Source organism: Leptonychotes weddellii, chromosome 8, assembly GCF_054177405.1.
Source record: "Leptonychotes weddellii isolate Sample4059 chromosome 8, ASM5417740v2, whole genome shotgun sequence".
Taxonomy (NCBI): Eukaryota; Metazoa; Chordata; class Mammalia; order Carnivora; family Phocidae; genus Leptonychotes; species Leptonychotes weddellii.
In genome coordinates, this window is record NC_138376.1 from 1,433,324 (window position 1) to 1,439,886 (window position 6,563).

The 6,563-nt window shown below is 47.7% G+C and overlaps 1 long non-coding RNA gene across 1 annotated transcript in view; it reads left to right on the forward strand.

Annotated features, from left to right (window-relative positions):
* Positions 1-6,563, forward strand: part of LOC145722801 (uncharacterized) — a 287,389-nt gene that overhangs the window by 45,891 nt on the left and 234,935 nt on the right. The gene's annotated exons all lie outside the window — the stretch shown is intronic.

A 6,563-nucleotide genomic window follows, 5' to 3' on the forward strand; every position in this document is an offset into this window, starting at 1 on the left:
AAGAAAGTGTGGATTTTATTTGGTTTCTTGGTCACCTGTTAAGGGAGATTGAGTCTGTGACAATCAGAAGTCTGAAAAAATGTGGATATTAGATCATATTCATGATTGTTCATTAATTAGCAGCAACCACTATACGCACAGACATAACATTCTCCTTGACCTAATTCCCTAATTCCACTTTCAAGAAACTGGCACATTTTCAGCCTTATCTCTATCGCCAAGTTCCAGAAAGAGAAATGTACGTGAATGTCCAAACTTCCTTCAGTCCACAACCCACTGCAGGACACTTGGGTGTGGCATTTCATTAAAACTGATATAACTCAGACCACTATGATCTCCTTAAAATTGTAAAATCCAATGGAAACTTCTATATTTTTTCTTACTTAGAGTTACAGTTTTTGAAATACTCTCCACCCCTCCCCCTCCCATGTGAATGATCTCTTCCTTGGATTTAGATAGCGCAGTCAGTTCTCCTTGAACTCTTCAGGGTCCTTTGTGTCCCCACTTTTTCTCCATCTTTCTCAATGAATGTTCTCTGAGGTTCTGTCCTTGGGCCACTTCTTACCTCAAGCTAATTGCGGGGGGATCTGTAACCATTCTTATATTGTATGTAAATGGTTCTATAAATGTGATCCCCTTTTCAGCAGGAGGTTCAGAATGATTACGTTATACCTGTGCTATCTAATAGAGATATGCATCATACATATAATTTTAAATATTCTAATAGTCACATTTAAAAAAGCAAACAGAAACAAGTGAAATTAATTTAATACTGTATTTTATTTAACGATATATCCAAAATGTTACCAGTTCAGCAAGTAATCAATATAAAAATTATTGAGATAGTTTACATTCTTTTTCTCATGCTAAGTTTTTGAAATATGGGGTCTATTTTACACTTACAGCACATCCCATTTCATAGCATATTCCAAATACTTTATAGCCACCTGTCACTAGTAGCTACTGTCTTGAGTAGTCCAGCCCGATACAATTTATTTATCTTTGCTTCATTACAAGCACTATCGATAATCTGAAGGGCCATCTCTCCTGAGTTCCAACCTTTAGCCATAATCCCTCACTGATATCTCCACTTGCACATCCCATGAATATTTCAGAACTAATAGGACATGGAAGAACCTAATAATTTCTTTCCCCAGACCTGCTTTAGTGAAGAATCTCCGTCTTGGAGAAAAGTACCACCATTAGGGCGCCTGGGAGCCTCAGTCAGTTAAGCGGCTGCCTTTGGCTCAGGTCGTGATCCCAAGAGTCCCCCATCAGACTCCCTGCTCAGCGGGAAGCCTGCTTCTCCCTCTCCCACTCCCCCTGCTTGTGTCTCTCTCTCTGTCAAATAAATAAATAAATTTAAAGAAAAATTTAAAAACACCACCATCCAGGCAATGGCCCAAGCCAGAGACCTAAGGCCTTCTCTATCCCTCATCATCATCTGCATTCAGTCTTTCACTACATTCTGTCAATTCTACCCTTCTGTCTAAATTAGAAACACTAGCTTCTTTGCATTTTTCCCTTTCGTTAACCCAAGTGAATTTTGTCTCGAGGTCCTTGCATTACTATTCCTTCTGCTTCAAGGCTCAGGAGTCTTTACATACTTGACTTTCCACATTATTTAGGCTCACCTCAGAATCATCTCCTCAGAGCACTTTTCCCTGAATCATCAAGTGGTTACTTCCATCATATCTGAAACTACCTAGGTTTTTTTGTTTTCACTTTTATCTCCCCATACGAGCATGTGAGGCGTATGTCTGTCTTGACTCGTCCACGTCATGGAGCCCCGAGGCTGACGGCTGGGGGAGGCCCTCGTGCCATGCACACTGAAGGGGTAAATGAGTCTAGCCTGACAGCCCGTATTCTGTGGAGCCATTCCGTGGCTCCGACAGGTCCACCAAGCAGATGTCCTAACGCTTCTCCTGACCTTTGAACTTAGCTGTCATCTCTTCCCAAGCCATCTTTTGCACAAACAGCTGTCATTTGAGAAACACAGATTCGGCCACGTCTCAGTCCGGTGTAAAATGGTAAAATGGTGACCTTTGCCGACAAGAAAGTGCTCAGAGGCCCTCATCCTCTGGAACGTCCTCCCACTCTCCCTTCTCTGCAAGTGAACCACTTGTTAGCTCCCCTCCATTCCGGATGATTTCATGCCTCTGGGACCTTGCCTGTGCCTAAAATGCCCATTTCTAAGTTAGTTGTTTGGCTCTCTATCCAATAAAATGTAATTACAAGTGTGGTGTTGAGAAGAAGAGGAAAGAAAGGGGAAGAACAGGAGCAAATGTTCTTTTTTTAAATTCTTTTTTTTTTTTAAGATTTTATTTATTTATTTGACAGAAAGAAGGGAGAGAGAGCACAAGCAGGGGGAGTGACAGGCAGAGGCAGAGGGAGAAGCAGGCTCCCCGCCGAGCAGGGAGCCTGACGCGGGGCTCGATCCCAGGACCCTGAGATCATGACCTGAGCTGAAGGCAGACGCTTAACGACTAAGCCACCCAGGTGCCTCGCAAATGTTCTTTTTTTAATTTTCTGATTAGAACAAAGGGCAACTTCCCGTTATTACTGCCAAAAGTTCAGCTTCTAAGGGAAAGGGGACAGAAAAGAAAGCCAGAGGCCTCCACCTGTGTGGCTCAGGCTCAGTGGACTTGTTGCCAAGCCCACGAGGCAGAGTGCGCTCACAGCAGGCCACTAAGAGCACAGCAAGTCAGTTTTACTTTATTCGTGTGTATTCAGTTCTATTTTTCTCTCTCTTTCATTTTGAGGTGTAAGTGTCTGGAAATATTCATTCAGTCAGTATCCAGGAGAACCTCCTCTCCTCACACAGCCTCCACCCCAGGCCCCGCACTCTCCGCAGGCAAATCTGGGCTCCCCTCAGATGGAGCTTGGCAGGCCCACGGGGCCTTGACCCTGGGTCCAGCTGGAGATGCTGTCTGGAACTGGACCGCCCAAGGGATGCAAGAGGCATTGTGAGTCCCTGGCCTTACCGGCCTTCTGTGGACAGGAAGACCCCGTGAAGGCTGTGAAGGGGAAACATGGGATAAGTCCTGGGAGGAAGAGGGAAAGGCGCAGGCCCCTTCCAGGTACAGGAACACTGGGAGTGGGAGGGTCAGTGGGGGGCGGGGGGCGGGCAGAATATCTTTTATTTTTCTTACTGTAACCCCAGGAGACCTACGGGTTTCTGAGACTTGGCTTTCTTCTACCCACCAACAAGGAGCTGTATGTCTTCCCTGCTCCAAAATGTGCCCATAAAAACGTTGGGTCATTTGAACAAATGACACTTTCTCTGAGAATTGTCTTTCCTGTAAGTAAACGTCAGTCTCTGGGACACCTGACATATTTTCCTCCCTGACCACAAAGGGTCAGTTCACTTCCCTCTCAGTTCCCTCCAAACCTTGTACAACACTTAATGGAGCACAATTTGGCCCAAATCCATCAAAATTAAGCCAGCCACTGCACTTCCAGGAATTCATGCTTCAGAGAGCCTTACATATGCCCAAAAATGTACCTAAGACAGCAACTGTAGCATTATTTGTAACGTCGAGGGACTGGAAACTCCCTGAAGGCCCATCGACAGGAGAACACTTACATAAAATACGGTAAATGCCATAAAATAGAATCTTTAGTGGGCTTGAAAGAGGAGCACAAGGTGAAAACCTGAAAGATCCAAGGTCTATTGTGACAAGCAGCTTTTCACAGAACATATAGGGAGGAACCAGATACGTAAAAATACACTTAGCTACGTAGATAGTTTCTTGTACATTCTTTAAGTGTCTGTGGAAATACACATAAGCATTTGCTAACTTTGATTGCATTTGGGGGAGGGAATTGAACACTGGGAACCCTGTCACTTTTTGGGAAACCTCTCGAATACTGAATGGTGTTAATTTGTTACCCATTCAAAAAAATATATAAAATTTAAAAGTAAGGTAACTTCCCCAAGTCGTCTCTGTACGACTCTGTTTTTCAAAAGGAAAAAAAGAAAAGCAAAAATGAGCTCACTGTATTCTTTTTTCTAAGCAGCATGGAGCCCAATGCAGGGCTTGAACTCACAACCCTGAGATCAAGAATCAGGAACTAACTAACTCAGCCACCCAGGCACCCTGGGCTCCTTAAATTCTTTATCCCTAATCTCACTAATGGCCCTTCTCACCTTTGCCTGCCCAAGGCTGACAGCAGGGATCAGACAGGGCTGGGGTTGGGAGGAGGGCAGGGCAGGGGGAAATTTGAGGCAGGCAGCCTCACTGGCTCCCATGGCGACCTGAAGGCGAGACAGCGGAACCTCGGCTACTCCGCCAAATGCCCACAGGAGTAGAGAAATTCAGGAGGCAGAAACCTCAACCCTAGCATTTATTTCCCCTGCTGCTCAGGCCCTCTGTGTGGAAAGATCAAACAGGGCCTGCTGGGGTGGAGGGATGAAGGGAGGTAACAGAGTGCAGCCCGTGTGACATCCCCTGCAGACCCTGAACTGTCACCAGGTGGGGCTTTAGCCCTGCTGGTCTGCCTGCACCTGCAAAAAAGACCAGCGGGTCATCTGACAGCAGCCAGTCACTCCAGGGCTACTGCGCTCGCCTCTCCTCCCGGTCTCAGGCCCTGGACAGGGACGGCCTGCAGATCTACCAGGCCCTAGATCGAGTCTCTGTCAGGCTGTCCCAGTCACCAAAGCCCAGTTAGCCACTCTTTTATTTGAGACACCTAAATAACGTATTTATTCATTCAGTATGGAATTTGTGGGATTAGGTCTCTGTAGTTGCCAGGAATACGAAGTGAAAGTCAGAATTGGAATCTGTCCCTGTGACTGAGAGAACTGAGCCAAGGGAGGGGTGTGCAGCGCCCCCCTCGATCTCAAGGGCAAGCCCACTGCTGCTCCACGGGAGCTGACCACCTGGCTGTGGAGGAGATGGACCAGGAACAGTGTGAAGTACTAGGCACCAATAGTGGGGGAGGGGGGTCCGAGTGAGAAGCAGGAACCTACATGACTGTCTCCAGACTCTGCATGGTCCCCATCTGTTTCCAGATGGATCCTGTAGCATCAAAAATTAAAGCTGAACCTTGATTTCTTTCTACCAATTATTTTGTTCAGCAACTTAAAAAAAGAAACCAACAACAACAAAAAACCCACCACACTCCTTTTTATGTCTAAAGGACAATGTTTAACTGCCATTTTAAACTAAAAAAAAGGGGGGGCTTATCTTAAGTTGCATATAAATGATCATTTTCCCCCGTATTCCTGGTCTTTCCGCTTGCACGTGGACTAGACACACTGGGAACAGATGTGCAAACACAGAGCCTGGAATGGCCTACCCCAAAGCCACCTCCCAAACAGCCACAGTTTCAGCCACAACACTCAGTTGATCATCATAACTTTGAAAAATGAGAAAGGAGATTCTGGAATCCCTGTATTAACTCACCAGGCAGTTCCCGACACGGTCTTCCCCAGATGGGACATGCTCCCTTCCACGAACCTGGCAACTGTGCCCCGTGGTGGGGACAACAGGGCTCATGCTCTCGCCCAGGGCACTGTCTGGGATGTTGGGTTGTCATTCCGTCCTCACTCTACCTGGGTGGCCTTAAAAGTCAAGGGGGCACGGCATCTGTGGATCTGAAAGACATGATCATTTCTTATTATCCACCGTGATCCCTTTCTCAGGACCTCCTCAGGCCCTCAGCATCACCCTCAGAAGTCTTGGGGCTTGGGCTCATGTTGAAAACCTGAAAAGGTTGTGAGAAAGAGCACGAAGGCAAGGACTGTCCCACTGCCCACTCTGAGTGAGTCCCTTCCCCCGACTGGACCTCTGAGAAAGGATGGGGTGGAATTGCTTTTCTGCTGGGAAGCTTTCGCATATTTGTTTCCATCTCCCAGAGCCTCTAAAACACAAGGGGGGAAACGATCTGGGTTCTGGCTTGGCACAGACAACGGCCCCTTTGTTTCCTTCTCGGATTTTGCAGGGTTTCTGAAGCTATTGCTCGGCGTTACAGTTGAAAGAGGGGAGGCCGGGCCGGTGGTGATGGGGTCCCAGGCAGTGGGGCAACACTCCGTTAACGACAGACTTCCCAGCACTTCCTTCCTTCCTGCGTGAATTCAGTTTCTACAAATTCCACTGGGGGTCGTAACCTTCCTTTGCTGACTCTCCGGCACTTTGCAATCCCCTCCGCAAGCCAGGGTCTGTCTGGAGGCCCGGCTCCCGCAGGTTCTGAACAGTCTAGCTTCTCTCGGTCCCCGTCATTGGCCTTCCTTTTCACCCAGGTTCAACCCCCGCGCAAATCCCAGGTCCGGTTAGCGGAGAGGGGCTGTCACCACTACAATTCCCCTCTCAAGGCTGCTCGTAACGGGGGGGTGGGTGCCCGCCTGACACCGACCTCCTTCCTCTCCGAGCACCTCCGCCCGCGTGGGGACCCCACCTCTCCTCCCTGTGTCCCCTCACCGTCCACACGCAGTCGGTTGGAATGTGGGTCGGGACATCGCCAGTCCTGCCACGAGTGGAGCCAAACGGGAAAAAAGGGTATAAAGAGCCAATTTACTACGCTTCAAAGATGCCCAATATTTCCCTGTCTTCTAGGTGCGC